Source organism: Otolemur garnettii, unplaced genomic scaffold, assembly GCF_000181295.1.
Source record: "Otolemur garnettii isolate 467f Iridium unplaced genomic scaffold, OtoGar3 scaffold00064, whole genome shotgun sequence".
Taxonomy (NCBI): domain Eukaryota; kingdom Metazoa; phylum Chordata; class Mammalia; order Primates; family Galagidae; genus Otolemur; species Otolemur garnettii.
This window is the reverse complement of record NW_003852459.1, coordinates 9,422,667-9,442,407: the sequence shown is the minus strand read 5'-3', so window position 1 is coordinate 9,442,407 and position 19,741 is coordinate 9,422,667.

The following is a 19,741-nucleotide window of genomic DNA, read 5'->3' as shown; positions in this document are numbered from 1 at the left end:
CTAATAGAGGCAGGATTTGAACTCTGGTCTTTCTCACCCACCGAGAGAAGCCCTGGATTCTGAACACTGCCCTTGCCTCTTTCAGACAAGCTGGGAAATTGACATATTCATCCATCCTCTCTCCTGTGAATGTTCCCCCAGAGGAAGGGCTGGCCATTAGTTCCCCTTTCTACCAATGACCTTGAAAACCATCTATCTCTTCCAGTAATTACTTGGATGAAAATGGTGAACCCAGCTGCTTCCCTGATGATTTTCTAGCTGAGCCTCATAAAAGCTGCCTTTGTAGAAGCTGCTGCTTGTCTCTTTCTTCTACTTGATAATTCCCAAGAGCAAGATTACCTACAACCAGCTGCTCCTCTTTACATGCAAAGGGATTGAAAAAAATCAAATGCTGATTAAATCTACACATTGTCTTTCCCATTCCCCTTCAGTAAACACCAAGAAAAATCACTGAAGTCAGAAGACATTGGCTCAAGCTCTCTCAAAAGCCCAATAGGATTATTAAACTGATAAAAACAAGAAACAACAGAAGAGTTCTTTCCAATCTACACAGAAATTGTGTCCAGTGATTGTCTCCATTCTTTATCCATCCGGGGGCCTTTTACTTAACAGTTAGCACTCAGAGATACACTCAGGAGCAAGACAAGGTCTCTTTCAGAGTCAGGCTGCCCATTAGAGACTCTTAAGCAGAAATTCTGTCCCTCCCAGGGCACTGGAAATGTTTGGGGGATCTCTTTTTTTATTATACACAAACTGAAAACTGAAAATTCCCTGCCTAAGTACACCTTTCTCTAATTACTTGTTCACAATAGCCACATGTTAGAAACTCTGTGCAAATGGATCTTGTTTCCCAATACTTTTGAAGTACTTGTCCTCACATTCATTCAAAAGAATGTAAGGAGACCATTTTAAAGGCATGCTTCACTTTTCCTGAGAGGGGCTTATGCTGAGAATCAGTCTCTACGTTATAAGAAAATGCTAAAATGGGGCTCTCTTCCAGATTTGATATCTACAGATATGATCATGTGATAACTATTAATTAGGAAATATACAGAATCCCACATGCAGAAGTTCCAAAAGCAATCATGGAGGAGTTGTTCCCTGGTTCTTAGATCCTTATAAGATCAAGGATATATAAAAGGGATCAGAAAGTGGAGAGAAAGAGTGCCAGCACTTTGAAAAACAATTTGGCAATTTCTTTTAAAGTTCAACGTCAATTTACCACATGTCTCAGCTATTCTACTCCTAGGACTCTACCAAGAAAAATTAAAGCATATGTTTACTCAAAGACTTATACATTAACGTTCTTAGCAGCATTATTCGTGACAGTTAAAAAAAAACTCTGAAAACATCCACAATGTCTATCAACCAAGGACTCTAGAGATAAATGGTAGTATATCTATACAATAGAATACTGTTTGGCAATAAAAAGAAATAAAATACTGAAACATTCTACATACAACATGATAAACCTGAAAAACGTTATGTTAGTGAAAGAAGCAAATGACCGCTTATCATTCAGGAAATGTCCAGAAAGGACAAATCTATAGAGATAGGAGGTTAGTGGTTTCCTGCCATTTAGGGGTAGGAACTAATAATAATTCCAGAGGATTTTTTGGCAGATAATGACAATGTTCTAAAATGGAATTGAGGCGATGGCTGCACAACTCTGCAAATTTACCAAAACCCATTACATTTTACACTTAAAACAGGAGAATTTGATAGTATTTAAATTGGATCTTAATAAATCTGCATTTCAAAATGGGGTGAGCAGAGGAGATTTTCCGCAGATCTTCATAGTCCAATAGGGTAATTAGCTAGTGGACAGTCCAAATTGAGATCAGCTTTACATGTAAAATATACACTAGATTTCAAAGACTTAACTATAAGGGAAAAAGATTAAAAGTAATTTCATTCGTAATTTTTCTGTATTGCTACATGCTGAAATGAAAATACTGTGGATACATCTATATAGTAAATAAGAGATATTATTAACATAACTTCACCTGTTTCTTTTTAATGTGGCTACTGGAAAATTAAAATTTCAATGCAGCTCCCATTGCATTTCCACTGAACAGCACTACTGTGGAGAGGGAGCTTGGCCACTGCTTCCCTGTCCCCTGGGAGGAGAATAGAGCCTGCAATAGTCTAATCCCAAACCTAGCAAGGAGATTCTTCAGGTGGACCTTTCAGAAAGCTCTTTGGTCTTCCCTATAGCCAAAGGGATGATGGACCGTGCTCCAGACAAGTAAAACACCTATGGCAGCAGGACAGAGAAATCTGCATGCTGATCAGCCAGGGCTTGTCCAGGCAAAAAATGTTCAGGTGTATCTGTGACCCAGGTGTGGATCATCTAAGAGAAGAAGCTTGTTTGGAGTTGGCAAGACCACCCCCAAGTTAAATTGGAGTGAGGAGAACCAACAGCAAAGCAAGAGGTACAGGCAGGTTGAGAGAGCTAGACAAATGGGAAAGAGCTAGGTTCTGACTCTAACTCAGAGTTTGCTTACTTATGTACTGAATACACCATAAGAACCTCTCTCTTCCAAAGTAGGGCTGTTGCAGAGTGGGATTCCAGGAGGTGTAACTCACATCATAGCCTAGATGAGAGGTGCCAGGCACAGGGAGGACCAAAGGACCCATGCAGGTGCTTTAGAAAGTCCATTTTAAACACACACCATTATTCTCCGATTACAAGGCACGGATCAATAGAATCTTTGTGTCCCTAAACCACCCTTCTATCTTTCAGGCAAGGGTCAGAAACTGGCTTGCAAGAAGTGAAGTAGGCTAGTGAGAGGAAGATGCAGAGAGAGAGAGAGAGAAGCTAACAGAAAAATAGAGAATTTTCTTCTCCAGTTCTTTTCCTTTTTCTCATTTTAGACTTACAGCCTAAAGCTGACCTGAGCTGGAGATGGGGGAAAAGACCGCACTGAATCAGGTTCTGGCCATCGGCTAATGCTTTAGACTAGATACGATTTCTGATTTGAAAAATCATTTCTAGGGACCATAAGACCATGATTCGGTTAAAATTGACACAAAAAGCCATGGGTCTGTCTGAGTTTTCATCCAAGGGTGTTAGAGTGTGAGTCAATTTAAAGCTACAGTGACAAATGAAAAGAACTGAGTTCTGAGTACAACTCATGTGGTGCCTGTTGGACTTAATGATTACATTGTGGTAACCTCTCTCTTCAAAGGCAAGGCTATTGCAGTGCGGAATTGTTGGCAATAGCATCTCCTGGCATTTACAGGGTACATCCAGGCCATTGTGTGCAGCCACTGAGTGTGAAACGGGAGCCCACAAGGGTGGGTGTGGTTGAGAGGCCTAAAAAGATTAGAAAATTTGAATAGGTACTAAACCTAAGGTTCAGTCTGCGGCTAATGCTAATTCCCAACCATGTGCTCCTTACTCTGTAAAAGGGTAAAGGGTCAAACTCACCACATCTTGAAAATCACTCTCTTTTGTGAAACAGGATAGCCTTTTCAGAGGCCTGCAGCGCTTACAATGACTCCTAAAATCAACAGCACCATCACTATAATCAATAATTCTATCAGGGCCTCATTGATTGTTGCTAAGTGAGTGTCAGAGACCAGGAAAATGAAATGTGCTCTACGCACATCTTACTCCCATTCCCTTTGGTGCTACAACTCTGGGTTCCTAATGGACACTGCTTAAGTGAAATTGGATAAAAAATGTTAGGCCCACAAGACAAAGCAAATTAGCTGTGAGTACCATTAAATATTCATCATTAGTACAGCAATCATGAAAATATATGTCTTTTAGAATTTTTAATATTGTGTAGTAAGTTATTACACAGCAAAGACATTGTGTTCAAAATTCTTTTAGGGATAACATAAGGCTATGAAAATACGATAAGTGGATAATATGCTGTATTATTAAATGTATCTTAGAAATAAGTATTTCTACCTCCCCACATAGCTTTCAGTTTTCACGCCTGTATTCATTGAATTGTTTGCTCACCTCTACATTTTATCTTACAAATTGTATCAGGTTTTCCTTTTGAGTGCTGGCTAAGCTGCACCTTGTTTCACATGTCATGCTTGGGTGATCTTATCAAAATGATAAAAGTCTCCAGATGACAATGCAGTGGTCATGGCTCAGATGGCGAGTTTATGTTTTAATACACCAATCACTTGAAGAAGCATCAAATGAGACATAACACACAGAACACAAACCGCAGAACTCCAGCTGCCCTCCCCGGCGGCTTGTGTGGTCAGCCACCTTCTCTATCCATTTCCCCATGCGGCCAGTCAAAGGTAAGAGTAGATTAATGTGGATGACTCTATCTCACATCAGGGCTTTCTAGGTGCCCTGGTTTGTCCTGGAACAATTTTTCTTCATTCTTTGTGCATGGAAACAGCATTTTCCTTCTTTAAATCTCAACTTAAGTACCATCTTCGAGATGCTGTCTTTTACCACCAGTTAGGTTTTATCTCAGCTGATATTTTTTCCTTCATTACACATTTTGAAAGTATTGTAATTACCTTACTTTTTCCCTTCAATTATATGCTTTGGGAAGGCAGGGATTCATCTCTTTTGTTGACGATTGTATCCCCAGAGCTGACCTCAGTATATACTAATTTATACTTAAAGTTCAGTAAAAACATGTCAAATAAATAAATGAAAAAAGAATTTAGACTTATTTGGCCACACATTTAAAAGGCAATATCATAAAATGATTACGAATACAAGTCCTGTTACAGTGGTTTCTCTGTCACTAGCTGTGTGGTCTTGGGTACCTTATATTCTTTAACCCTTGGTTTCCTCACATATAATACAGTACCCAACTCATTGAGTTATTGGGATAATAGATGAGCAAATGTATGTACAATACTTAGCTATTTCTGGTGGACCTTAGTCATTAACTAATGTGTTATCTACTTTTATTAAAGATTATCAGTGAAGGAGATTCCAAAATCAATCTAGTTAAAATAAAAATATGTAATCTCCCTTTGTTTGGAATGCCCTCCTAGCCTACGACCAATGCACTTCTGTTTTCTTGGTCCTCAAAGCTTAGTGATTCCTCCCTCCAGAGAACATTTTCTAACTTCTTGCCTTGCCCTAGCATTCCTGAGTGCTACATTGCACTACGGTCCTCCAGGGCTATGAACACACCAGCACCAGATCACACCAGTGATCTGTCCTAGATCTCACGCCTGGAGTAGGAAAAATGTATGAGAACTTATATTTTAGAGAGTAAAAAAGTTAGACGGAAGATAATTTAAGAATAACTCATATCTAATATTTTACTTGATCCTGGAGTATCTCCTCAGTCCCTTTGTCAGATGATAACATGCCATTTGTGCTGCCCAAGGAATTCCGGGAGGAGGATGGGATTCCACCTTGTAGCAGAAATAATATTGGCAGCTCGGTCAGTCTTCTTGCAGGCCATATGGTTTGGGTGGGTGGAATTATGGATTATATTTTCTGGGTTAAGTAAGGTAATCCTCATGAAATGAACAAGTAGCTTATGAAGATTTTAAAGCAGGAATCAGATTAACATAAATGCTGATAATGAAAGCATGAAGGAACAGCAAGAAAAAGGCAGAACTGACACTTTTACTCCTTTCAGCCACATTATGAAATCAGATCTGTCCTGATTTGGGGGAAACAGAAAGTAAAATTTCAAGATTATTTGAAATATGGATTTATACTCCCTACAAATCAATAAAGAATCTCACCATAAGTGAATTTTGTGACTTGAGTGGTAATTGTGTGTGTGTGTGTGTGTGAATTCCTGATAAAAATATTTAACTGGCAAAGATATGTGATCATATCTTTGTAATCAGACCACCACTGAATCACAGAATCAGGCCCATCCTTGATCCCATCCACCACATCACCATTCCGTGTGTTCCTTGAGTGCAGCTTGTGTTCTGATGACCCTACATGTCTTTGGGAGCCCAGATTTCCTTCATCTATTTCAACCAAAGCAACATAACTCAATAGATTAAATGCAGAAGAATATATAAGATTCTATGTCCTACTAAGTCATTTTTAAAAGAAATTTGCAAAGACTGCCATTCCTTTCACTAATGTTGATGAGTATAGCTCTTTTTCACGTAGTACATGATAGCTTATAATTATTCATTTTAAATGAAGTAAATAAAATATCTACTAAATAAGCAAAGGTTTTTTTGGAGTGTTTAATAATTTCTAAGGGTATGAAGAGATTCTGGGACCAAAACTTCGAGAATTGCTGCTCTACTGTGGGGATCAAATTGTCTTTGGCTATTTGAGTCCAGCACTTAGCACTAAGCTTGGCATGTCAGAAGCTCCCATTACAATTTATGAGGGAATAACAGAATGAGTAAATCTTTTGAAAAATAATGAACCCTTTGCTTGGTAGTTTCTTCACCTACCATCTTCACCTAAGCATCTCTCTGCTTCGACTCACGACAGTGTTGAGCAAGTTTGCATTTTTGGATGGGCATAGACAGGATCTCAACAGTCTCAATCTCTAGCTCAGGTGAGGATCTGAAGTAAGTAGGTCCTTCCCCAATGTTTATTGTCTAAATGTCGGAGGGAGTTCATTGCACCCCCAGTAAGTAACCTCCAGGGCTAGTCCCCATAGCGATTTGACAATGAGAGCTACCATTTGTGAAAAATCTTCTCGATTTTTGCTCCTGTTTTACTGTTATACTTTAAAGAGGACAGAAAGTTCATGAACTAGCCACTAAAGGAAAAATGAGGTGCTAACTGCTGATACAAGCTAAAGTAGAAGGGGTGGGAAGACACGGCAATAGCTTAGGATAACCAAAAAGTGGAACAATAAGAAAATATTTAGAATAAGCAGAACTTTTACGTGGAAGTGCACATGGCTACATAACCCATTAATATACGGAAATTTTTGTCAACATTTAGTCAAATTTGATGGAAAAGCTTCATTAGTAGAAATTACTAATAGAAATAAATAAGATAAACAACTAATAATTACTCTCTTTTAATAAAACGTTTTTTGTAGAAAAGTACAGTCAAGTCAATGACAGAATATAGACATATAAAGCCCTGTTCCTTCATTAATCTCAGCTGGAATTAGGCTAATCACTAAATCACGGCTATTTACCTGGGGACAGCTTCTTCAGGAGAAGGTGTAAGGACTTAGACAAATTAAAAATCTTCTTTACAGCTATCCTGGTACCTTTCAAACTTCTTTTTTTTTCTTTTGAGCATGAGAATGTTTTAAGCAAATTCCCTGAAGTGAAAAAATACGTTCTTCTTGCATGAAAGTGTAGTTTTCTAATTCATTTTTACTTCTCTTTATTTGCTTTATATTATGCGAAGGCCTGCGTAGTAAAGTCTCCGCTGATTATTCAGGGACTGGACTTAGGAAAGCATAGAAATATTTTGGAGATCAGAAGTAGCCTTACCTTGGGTCCCAGGGTTGCCACTGGGCTAAACAAATCAGTTAACTTAAGTAAGTGCTATGAGAATGCTGAAGAACACCGTCCCCTAAAGGGACAGAGAGCCTCCATTTAGCTCCAGCCAACTGTTACCATGACAGTAATGGATTTTAAAATACTAAAACAGAAACCAGTGATTGTCAGTCCTTAGAATCATCTGAGGACCTTTTAAAATATACTGATGTCTGGGCCTTGCCCTGGTCCATTAAATCAGACTCTCTAGGGGTGGTGCTTGGGCACTGGAATTTTTCTTAAAGCTCTCCAGGTGATTCTAATGTGCAACCAGGGTAAAGAACTGCAGCCAAGACAATGTGCTGTGTTGTGTGGGGTAAGGTTAAGTTACAAACCAGGTGCAGCAGGCATCACGATCAGTAAATAACTCACGCTGCAGAGGTAGTCAGTTGATATCATATTAGAAAGATCACAGTCCAGAAGTGGTTACTACGAATGCTTTTGTCAGATCAACAAAGAAATTTGGCTAATAAGCGTATTGAGTGTCAAAGATTTACTTTTAAATTAGTGCCTTGTCAATTAGCGCAGGGAATTTAAAAAAGAGACTCTCATTGGTAGAATTGAAGCATATTTTGGAGATACTCCCCATGACTGTATGAACGTAGGGGGTTGGTGATATAAGAAGCTATTGGCACCTGTGTCCTGTAACCTGCAAGGGTGCTGTCTACAGCTGTTCTCTGTATCTAGCTGTCGGCTCCAAGCATTGAGGTTTACCCAATACTGAGACTAAGGGAACTAAAATCATACCTCTGAAACCTGTTCTATGGTCCTGCAGTGAAACTTTTGTTTGAGGTTTGTTCAGAACACCAACAAACACTGAGCGCTTGGCAGAACTTCGTTAACCTCACAATTCTACTAGAGCAGAATTTGGTGTGGATTTAATGTGAAGTTGGGCAAAACAGCTGAGCTTGCCTTGCTCCAAGTCTGCCTATCTAAAGAACCCAAGAGTTCATGACCAGGTTGGCATGGGCCAATTTTGCAACAGTCATAGATGGATGGTATTACACAGTGTTGTTGAATTCTCCAACTTATTTTTTAATGCAGCAATATTTTTATATAAAAATTAAAAATTGTGCAACTAATGTTAAATTTATAACAAAACCAAAAAAGAGAAAAAATAACCCTCTGAAGTAGAACTAACAATTTCTCCCTGGACCAGATTGGACCTGCAGGCCAGGAGTTTGTGATGTCTGTCTCAGCCATGTGAGAGGCGCTAGAGTTAGTCTGGGCCCTCAAGAATGCTATCAGTCTGAGGATTCAGAAATCAGTGTCACTTCGAAAGGGGAATCCAAACAGTCCTTGGGGGGAAAGGTGAGATGGTCACAGGAATTCAAGAGGTGAGAGAACAAGACAGGAACACTGTTTCTCAGCAACTCCTACAGAATCTTTAACGGGGAGCAGTTTTTAAAGGCAGAGCCAAAAAGAAGCCTGAAGATGTGCCAGGACCCTGTGTCCTAGTTTGTTAGAACTGCTGTAACAAAGTACCATAGCCGAGTTGCTGAGACAATGGTTTTGTTGAACTTGAGTCAAAGGTATATTCTCCCTCAAGGGTCCCACATAGGTGAAAGTGGAGGTCCCTGTCCTCAAGGGGCTTGGGATAGAGCGGAGGAGACAGGCACGTACAAATTGTGCTGCAAAATGAGCCCAGAATTTAAGGGAGGTGGGATGTGCTGAGGGGAAAGTGGCCAGCACAGAGATTGTGAAGTGAAAAGTGAACAGTCTGAGCAGTGTAATTTAGACGTCCTTAGTCATACTGATGGGGGAAGAGCTATCATAATTGGAGCCAAGAAAGGAGGCTTATATGGATGAAGAAGATAAACTTTTTCGTTAAATGGATGTTTTCTTTTTTTTAATTGAGAAAGTAACACATCAAGAAGGTACATTTTCCAACAAACACTAAAGGAAATGTAATAGAAATGTAATTTTCCTTCTATCTAGACCGTCTATCCTGGGAAGGAGAACATCCCACCTTCCCAGTCTGGACAGAGAGCTCTGGACACTCTGGAGCTCTAAAGTTTATAAACAAGGTAGTATTATCACCAGCTGGTTATACTGAGTGACAGGCAAATAGTCCATTCACTTTGTGTAATTCTAGATTATGTCACCACTGTCACATGAGAAGGGATGCGTTTCATTGAACATGGAAGCTGTAAGGAGCTCTAGGAGTTAACTCTGTGAAGTCTCATTTACAAATGGGAAAATTAAAACCCAGTGTGTTTAACCAGGTTATAACAAGATCCTCTATGGCAAAGAATTGGTCATCTAGACTCCTTTCATTACATATTCCCAACTATTGCTGAGAAGCACTGGACATTAACCTTTTATGAAGCTAAAGGAAAGTAGTGAGTTATGCAATCTTGTGCAAATTTTGCTACTGTATGGAAGAAAGATGGGAAATGATTAAAAATCAAGTTTATTGTCTCGGTGCCTATAGCTCAGCGGCTAGGGTGTCAGCCACATACATCGCAGCTGGCGAGTTCAAACCCAGCCCAGGCCTGCCAAACAACAACGACAACTACAACCAAAAAATAGCTGAGTGTTGTGGCAGGTGCCTGTAGTCCCAGCTACTTGGGAGGCTGAGGCAAAGGAATCGCTTAAGCCCAAGAGTTTGAGGTTGCTGTGAGCTGTGATGCCACAGAACTCTACTGAGGGTGACATAGTGAGACTCTGTCTCAAATAAATAAATAAATAAATAAATAAGTTTATTTTGTTTACAAATCACAGTTTATTTAGTTTACAAATAAATGAGTGGCTAGGGATATAGGGAACATCCAACATACAAAGCTCAGTCCAAACCATACTGTAAAAATATTTAGTGATTAAGATGAATTGTGAGTTTAACAACCTTTCCGAGGGTTAAAATTTCCACCCAATTTGAAGGAACTTTTTTAGCACCTCTTGTTACTCAGCGTTATAGTTGGTTCTATGAAGAATAGACAAAGTCTAAAGAATACCCCTGTTGTTCGGGTATATTGGGTACCCACGTGCTGACTCCAACCACCTTGAGGACATTATATTTGCAGAACAAGGAATGGAGGTTCTGGGAGCTCAGGTGCACTGCCCCATGTTTATGTATCTAGTAAGCAGCAAAACTGAGGCTCCAACATAGATATTTTATTTAATTCCACATCAGAACACTTTTTGTTATAATATTTAAACTATATATATCATACAGGAAAGGACATGATCAGCCCCGAAGAATAGCATGATGCCTGCCTCAGTAAGTGTTAGAAGTGTAAACAAGTGACTAAAGCATTGATTCTGGAATCCAAGTTTGACTCTCAGCTCTGTGATTTAAACAGTTATATAAAGTTGCCCTCATCACTTTAAACTCTCCAAAACCCTTATTAGGGAATATATAGGCCTACCATCCAAAGTTATTGGGAAGATTACATTAAAGAAGAAAAAACATATAAAGAATTTCAGTTTACTCGGTGCCTGTCACTTAGGGAGCCAGCCATACACACCAAGCCTGGTGGGTTTGAACCCAGCCCCGGACTGCTAAACAACAATGACAACAACAGAAGAAAAAGAGCCGGGCATTGTGGTGGGCGCCTGTCGTCCTAGCTACATGGGAGGCTGAGATGAGAGATTCACTTAAGTCCAAGCGTTTGAGGTTGCTGTGAACTGTGATGCTGTGGAACTCTCCTGAGGGCAACATAGTGAGACTCTGTCTCAAAAAACCAAAGAATTTCAGTTGCTGACGATATAAATGCTTGAGAAGTGTTAACTAAAAATAATAAAACAAATATGGGAAATCATGGAAGGCTTCCTACAGGAGGTGCCATCATGCTTCGTTCATGATACAGTCTCCCATTCACTGTGACTTTAACAAGCATAGAATGCACAGAGCTCTCCCACTATCTTTTAGCAGAAGGAAGGCTGGGAAAACATCCCCATTTCTCTTGAAAATTGAAGAGAACAGCAACGAAAATGCACCTCCTGCTACAAGGGCTCTAAGATGGCGGTGGTACGGGAGAGAGCCAACTGAGGAAGGATGCCAGAGGAGTCAGTGTGTGTGTTCTTCAGTATTTTCTGAGCACTTGGCTCTGCTTTATTTGGGTCTTCACTAGGGGCCTTAGAGGAAAAGATCAGGCATGTGACTTTGGGTGGGGGCCAGAGGACCCTCAGGTTTCTGGGTGACAGACACAGAGACATTTTATGTTGCCCTAATAGATGTTTTTTTTTCTCCTTTTCTTTCTTTTTTCCTTCTTTCTCTCTTCTTCTCTCCTTCTTTCTTTCGTCCTCCTCTTTGAAATTAGGCTCCAAAAAAAAAACAAAAAACCTGTCTTAAGCTAGAATCAATACTTGTTCTTCATCTTGCAAGTTTTTATCTTTTATATATTTAACACCTGGAGACATTTCTACCCAGAACAAAAAGGTGAAAAAAGAAAAATGTATTGATCTACTGGGAGGCATGGAATAAAATCAAATTTCATATGCTCAGACGCGTGCTAACTTCAGGTCAGGATGGCCACTATAATACTGTCAGTGACTGAATGGCCGGTGCTTTAGAGGACACTTATGCCCTCAAAGCCTGCTGATAAAAATCCCACATGGCTGACCACTTTTTTCAGTTTGCAGGTTTCTGCGTGACACACCAAGGGCATATTTATAGCATATAGCCTGGACACCAGCCATTAGCATTAGTGCCCTGATAACCTGGGGGCCTCACTAGACACACACAATTTCCACAGGGAAATGGCAACCGGAAATGAGTTGTGCCAAGGCCTGCTGACACTGGGCGCTGGCCAGGTCACTTGCTCCACTGACTGACTTTGCTCCTACAGCACTCAGAAAGAAAAATGACTTCAGAAAAAGGAACCCATGGGCACATGTGTTATGCTGTGAGAAACAGAGGTCCGTAACCACTGCACCATTCATTCTGGAAACTGTTGCACCTTGGGATACCTCCTGGTATGTTAAGCAGTGTCATAAAATTCCTGACACAACATCTGTATTGAAAATAAATACATGTCATATAACACTTGAGGGAGGCTGGCTAGAGAATAAAAATGTCACAAAGGAACAAAAACCAGTGTTACCACACGAAGGTGGGTAAGCCCATTTGTCTGTATGTATAATTAGACCAGCTCACAGCAGGTGATTCATGGTCCTCCAAGCTGGCTTTGGTTCTCTGGTCTTGCTGATAGCAGAGCATCAAACAATGGCTGTGTCTACACGCGGCTCTGTTTTGCTATCTTTGCTCGGCAGCCGCTGAGGCCTAGAGATTGTGATGAACTGGCCCTCAGCTCCCTCTGTGGGTTTGGTTCCTCCCATGTTCCTTCATGCAGACTATGCTTCAGTCACATCAAACTACTCTTGATGCCTAAAGTCAAAGTCAGGATGGTGTGGTGCTGGGCCGGGAGAGCTCTGAAGACAGGCTTCTTGGGCTGGAATCCCAGCTGTGTTGTCATCGCCCCTGAAATCTCAGAGAGTGATTTGGCCTTTTTAGCCCTGAGATTTCATATGCTATAAAAAGAAATGCAGCCACAGCATAAGGATGCTATTAAAATTCAATGAGCAAAACATGGGAACGCCTAATTAGAATAAGAACTGGCCAATAGAAAGTCTTCGGAAATTGTAATCCATTATTATTTCATGCTTTTGTGGCTTTTCAGGAAATTTCCCCCCGTCTAGATGACCATCAGTTTTATTCCTCTTCCTTCTGTCTCTTTATTCCAGTTTAAATGTAATCTCCTTCAGGAAAAGTTCCCTGACTTGCCCCAACGGGGTTGACCACTTTCTCCCATGCCTCCCCGGGTACTGTCTCGGAACTCCCCGTTGTGGGAGTGTTGCTAATTACCTGTTGTTGTCTGTCTCCCCAACTAGCTGTGAGCCTCTTAATGACAAGGTCCTTGTATCCTCTTTTATGATTGTTTCTACTAAAGCTTTTTCCTTGGAAGTTTCTCAGTCTATATTTGATGAGAGAATGGACGAACTAAAAACTAATTAACAAATCAACCCATCACATATTGTTGCTTACCATATGTAAGTTAGTAGAATTCTTGGTGACCGAAAAGGTAGGAAAAAATCTTACTGTGTTTCTTAAATTGTTCAAGGAATGATGAACTCTATCCTTTCCATAACTCACCACAGGAAACTGACTCAATTTACTGTCTGTATCTACAGCAGTGTAAAGCTAGGTCTACACAGTACTCCTGAAGTGGACACTGGAAATCAATCAATGCTTAGTTAGAAATTTCAAATGCTGTAGACACCAATGTGTATTTTTAGAGATCACGTTTTAGTCACCTTTGAGACCACCTAATTTACCAGGCATAATTCCAACCTGTACTTTCCTTTTCCACATTAATGTGTGACTCACTCTATTGTGAAAAGGGCCTCATTCATAGGAGGCTTCATGAATGAACGTGCTAGGAGTTCAGATGCTGTTACAGCTGAATATACACTGAGTTGGTCACGGTCTGAAGGATGCGGACCCAAAACACCACAGCCAGAAGAAAACCTCTTTATCCGTGAGCAGAGTTAGAGGTCACATGTTTTGGAAAATCACGGCGTTTTTGCAGGAATTTCTCTTTTCAATGAGTAACATCGCCATATGCAGACCAAATGTTTTCTCCTTTCCTTATAGATTTCTCTTTTCCTTCTCATTTTCCCTGAAGGAACTTTCTAGCATTTTCATGATGACTCACTGGGCAGGGATTCAGGATGTCTGTGTTCCAGCCCTGTCCTGTGGCTGACTGAAGTGTATGATTTCATGCTTCTATACCTCAGTTTTACCTGGTACAAAATAGCCTGCCTCTTCTGGGCGTTAATACAGAATCATTTTTGCTTGGAGCTTCAAAGTAAAACAAGTGCTCTGTTAATCCAAACGCTCTGCTAAGACAAGGCAGTTATCTTGTCTGGAATATGATGACTGAAAGAACTATGGCTCTGGTAGCTGGTTTTCCCTACACTGCTGGTTTTCAGAAATTCTAAAGTGGTACCCCTTCTTCTATGTAGGGAAAGAAAATAACTGAGACAAAAGATATCTCCAAGAGCTACTAACTTTCTTGGGCTAAGTTTCTCAGCTTTTTTCTTCTTTCTTTACCGTGTGGCTTACTTCCAGCAGGCAAAGGTTCCCATTTTAATGTGCACTTTTGACAAAACTATTATGTACAGTATCATAAGAGCACTCTGTGATTTTTATAGTGATTGTGACCATTGCAGAAAATTCTATCGGCCGAGGTGAAATAAAACTACTGTTTGGTCCTTTCTTACCAAATGTTCTGTTTTTAAAGAAGCAGATTTGGTAGTAAAAATATGATTTTAATTTTATTGGCTCATTTGTATCACTTAGAAAATTTTTACTGTAAGAGTAAGAATGATGTGCTACAATTGTAGTTGTTAGAAAGCGCTAGAACATTTTCATTATTATAATGGTGTAATTTACATATGTAATATCTAAAATGATGAATATAACTATTAATTAATCTCAATCTGTAAAATTTACAAAAAAATTGTTCTAATTTTATTAAATCTATTGTCATCATTCATCCTAAATAATTATATAGCTCCATCACTGAGCTTCATTTTATGCAAACAAATGAGATCTTTTCAAGTTAATGAATCATGAACTCATTAAATAACAGATAAATTGAATTAACATTTCTTTCATTAATTATAATTTTGATATGGCCTTTACTAGAATCCATAATGGAGGGAGAGGGTTTTTGTAGGGGAAAGTGAGCCTTGACCTTTAGCATAAGACTCACTTCCTGCTCGAGAGACCTGAGAATCACGAGAATGGCATGTGAGTTGTGCCCATGCAGGAGATCAAAAAACTGGCCTCTAAGAGAAAACGTATATGCAAGGTGTGGCAATAATAATGATGGTAAAGATTCTCTAGATTCCAAAGTCTCTTGATGTTGGAGGCAGAGATTGTGCTCAAGGTTTTTGATTTTGCAAAAACAAAGGTGGAGATGTTCTATCTGACCTTCTCCATGTCCTCCCTAATCAGTGCTAATGTCCAGCAAGCAGCTTTTGTCTACTTCTTCCAGCTTTATGATAATAAATATGACCTGAGGTTTACTCAGGAGGGCTCCTCCCAGAGTTCCTAAGTCCCCCGATGCCGACTTTGTGTCAAGCCTCTTCATTCCTTGCACCAAGACCCCCTCATCTGGTGACCCCCAAACCCCTTCAGGTTTTTCAAATTAAAAGTAGCTCCTTATTCTTGACTAATGATGAGTTGGTAGTTGAACCTGCTAAATTCTTCCTTTCCTTAGCCAAGGAAGTGAGAAGGAAGCAGCGTTGCTATAAACCTAGGTCCAGGGTCTGAGACAATGCATTCAAAGTCAATGTGGATAGGGTGTATATTTCCCCTTCACTGTGGACAAGGAACAAGGTGTGTGGGTCTCCAAGGCTGCCTAAAGTGAGAGTATGGGGTGAGGTGCCTTGGGCCATGTTTCTCAATGGGCGACGTGGATACTTTGGGAAGAAGTATGGTTAATGTGGGATCTCGAGAAAAATCCTGTCGAATTGCAGAAAAATTCGCATATTTGGCCTTCACCAATCAGTTTCCCTCCTGCCCTACCCATGGCCTTACCAATTCAACAGTGAAGGTAAACTACCCATCTCATTTCCAAACATCCACTCTGCTTAATCTTTGTTACCAGGTAAAAGCTTCCATAACGCCCTGGTGTGGGTCAGTATCTGCCTGCTTGTTGCTGTCATTCACTTTAAAAAAGAGATCCAGGTAGCCGCTAAGACACTTAGTGAAAGGACAGTTTTCCCATTACATCTCAGTCCTTTTAACCTTATACTACATTTCAGAGTATGGATTTTATGAAAATTTAAAAAGTCTGTCAGGGAAGGCTTCCTCATGCTCTGAACATGATTTAAAGTGCGTGTTATTAATGCCATACCAGTTAGAAATGCATTTTTCTTCTCTTAGGTGTTGAGTGTAGCTCACTCTTTCTATTTTAAACCACGCTTCTGCCCTATTGGAGCACTGTCCATGTTTGGGAGTATATTGGTTTGCATGGTTGTCATAACAAATCACCACAAACTTGAAACAACAGAAATTTATTCTTTCACAGTTTTGGAGGTAAAAATATGAAATCAGGATGTCAGTATGTTGCAGGAAGACGAGTCCCAGTGGAAGGAACAAACATCCAAACACCACATTGTAGGCTTTATTTCAGCTGGCAGAGTGACAGCACAGAAGAATTCAAAATGGCCGCACTACTCAACTGGATCTGTCTTCTCCTTTTTTATCCCTAGTCAAAAAGTTCTGGCCCCTGAGTACCTTCTTGCTGGTTAGTTTGAATCAAGCTGGAGAAGCTGGCTCTCACTTTTATAGAACTACCGGCTTTTACAGAAGCAGAAGCAAGTTTCCAGGTCCTAGGAAGTTAAGTTTCAATAAATTCCTAAGGAGTCACAATGGAGCACACCTTGAAAGTGTATCCTTAGGGTCTCCTTGAGAAGACCTCTGTTCTCTTAGACCTTACTTTTTCTGGGCGTCCTCTCAAGTAAAGTCATGCTATGTCTGAAGGCTGAAAGAGAACTGATTCCATGACTTTCCTGGCTTTTTATGGCTGCTGGAAATCCTTATGTGTCTTGACTTGTGACTGCCTCCCTATATCTGCCTCCGTCTTCACATGGTCTGTTTCTCTGTGAGTCTCAGTGTGTTAGGCATCCCTTTTGCTTTCTCTTATAAGAACATTGTTTATTAGATTTAGGGTCCAACTTAAGTCCAGAAAGATCTCATCTCAAGATCCTTAGTTTGCATATAACTATGGTACTCCATTTTCAAAAAAGCTCAACTTCATAGGTACCAGGGGTTAGGACTTGGACATATTTTTTGGGAGCCACTATTTAACCCACTTTAGCATGTGAGTTTTAAAGCAAAGAAAAGAACTCAGAAAGCTAGCAGTTACAGAGGACACACTTCCCAAATTTCCTCAGGTGGCCTAAACCATCAAATACACACCTAGCCTCAGTTTGGTCTCCACAGTTGATATCTTGGATCTAGTTAATAGAGTAAGCATTTATGCACAAAATGGGAGACAGAAATATACATCAGTAAAGAATGTTTTTGGCTATAAAGAACAGAAAATAAAATACAATGTTTAAACATTAAAATATAATGTTTAATTAAACATTAAACATTAGGGAGGTCAATTTTTCTCCTATAAGCAGAAATCTGGAAATAGATCATTACTACTAATGGTTTAGTGGCCCAAACTTGTGAAGGCATCTCTGTAATGTTATTAGCTATTTTTCCAAGTTTATTACGTCTCAAGATGGTTGACTACTCAGCTCCTGGTTGCAAATGCACATTCAAAAAAACCCATGGTTGTTCTCTTATCTTTTATCAAAAAAGTTAGATTTTCCTTTGAGTGCTTCCCAGACATTCATTTGCATTTCATTGGTGAGATCTATATAATAGAGCACCTCTCACGGCAATGGTGATTGGAATGAGAACAATTCTCCCCCTCTACAGAGGAGGAGCCAGTGGAAAAGGAGTTATGTTCCCTGTTATATCTGCTAATGAACAGAACTGCAGAGCGAGAGAAGACTCCTCCATGATTTTAACAACATATTCCTTTCATAATCAAAGACAATTAAAAAAAGAAAAAGGGTATGAAGAGCTGTGTACTGTCAAAGCTAAAGTACTAAAACCAGGACCTCTAGTTTGCCATTATTATCTTTCACTAGGCAATCACTCAGCCTCAGTTTGCCTCATGTGGAAACAGGCCCTGGACAACATGAAATGTTTCTCTGAAGTTTAAAAGTCTGTAACTCTATTAATCCATTACCAATAGGATATTCCTAGGTACTTTTATAATTCCTTGGTACTTTTCTATTGATTTTGCCATATTTGGGAGTATACAGGGTGTCCCAAATGTTGCAAATAAAGTCACCACACATAGGGAAAATGAGAGGTTGCAGGTAAATGTACCTCTATTTACAAACTATTCATTACAAAATTTTATGAAATATTCTGTTTGTGTTGACTATCATTTTGTAAAATTTTGTAATGAATATTTTGTAAATAGAGGTACATTTAGCTAAAATTTTCCATTATCCCCCTGTATGATGACTTTATGGACAACCTTTGGGATATGCAGTATACAACATTGACAAATTGTACCTTTTATTCAGTGAAGTGTGGTTATACGTATATTGATGCAAGGGAGAGAAAAATTTAATCTTTCCATTTTATTCTTTATAACTATTTACTTATAATTTTTAATTAGGGTGTGCCAATTTGTCCTGATATGGCCCAGCCTAGAAATGGCTGCAATCATTAAAAGGCTTATTTTTAAAAAATTAAGGAATTAGATGAGAGCCAAGCAATTTCTGAAATGTCATATTTTGTTGGTTACCAAATGAGCCTTCTGCCTTTTTTGAAGCCAAAGTCACTTCCCTTTCCCAGGGCCTATCTGAGTCCATCTTATCCTGGCTGCGTTCTCTCCTGGCGAGGCCCCTTTTTTCCTGGGCAGAAGGTGCTCTGTGCCCTCACTCTGGTTTTCCTCAAAGGACTGACTCATGAGACCATTCTGATGAGACTGAATAATTTTTCTCAAAAATACATGAGCTCAATCAGGCAGGAAATGAGGCTCTCAAATTAAATCAAAGGTTGTGGCAGCATCTCTATCCGCCTTTCCAAAACTCCATGAGAAACAGGGTTTCATTTCACGTGGTATGGAAAATCAATAAGCAAGGAGTGGTTTCAATCATTTAAGTGCGGCACAAATAAAATTGGCCGTGGAGAGCCCATAAATAGAATTCTGATGGTCATTAAACCTTTGACAATTTAAAAGGCACACAAGTAGGTGAAATATATATTCTGCTGGAACTGTGCTCAGAGTACATTTTTACTTGAAGTGTAAATGTCAAATATTTGACTTTTATGCAATAAACCGGGGAAATATCAGTTTCATACTATTAGGAAAAACCTAGTAAGCATGGTCCATTGCAGTATGCAAGACTAATGATGTAAGCTATATGCATAAGTCTGTCTGTACTATTCTCTATTCTGCCCAATCCCATCTTAGCCGCCCCAGCCCTGACTAGGAAGTGTATTGTTTCAGCTCTCAGTGTCTCACCTTCAGCCAAGGGTATTAAATGTTTAAATGATTGAGACATTCCTCTAACAGTTTCCATCCTTGGTAGTTGAGGGTGGGTGGCACCAATCTTTCTAATAGACAACTTAGGGAAGTGACTTTTAACTCTCTGCTCTTATAAAGAAAAACAATCTAAATGTGTTTAATCTTTATTAAGCAAAAAGATATACATCTTCATAGAGTTTTAATTAGGTATCTATGCATTTTAAGAATAAGTAGTTTTGAAAAATATAATT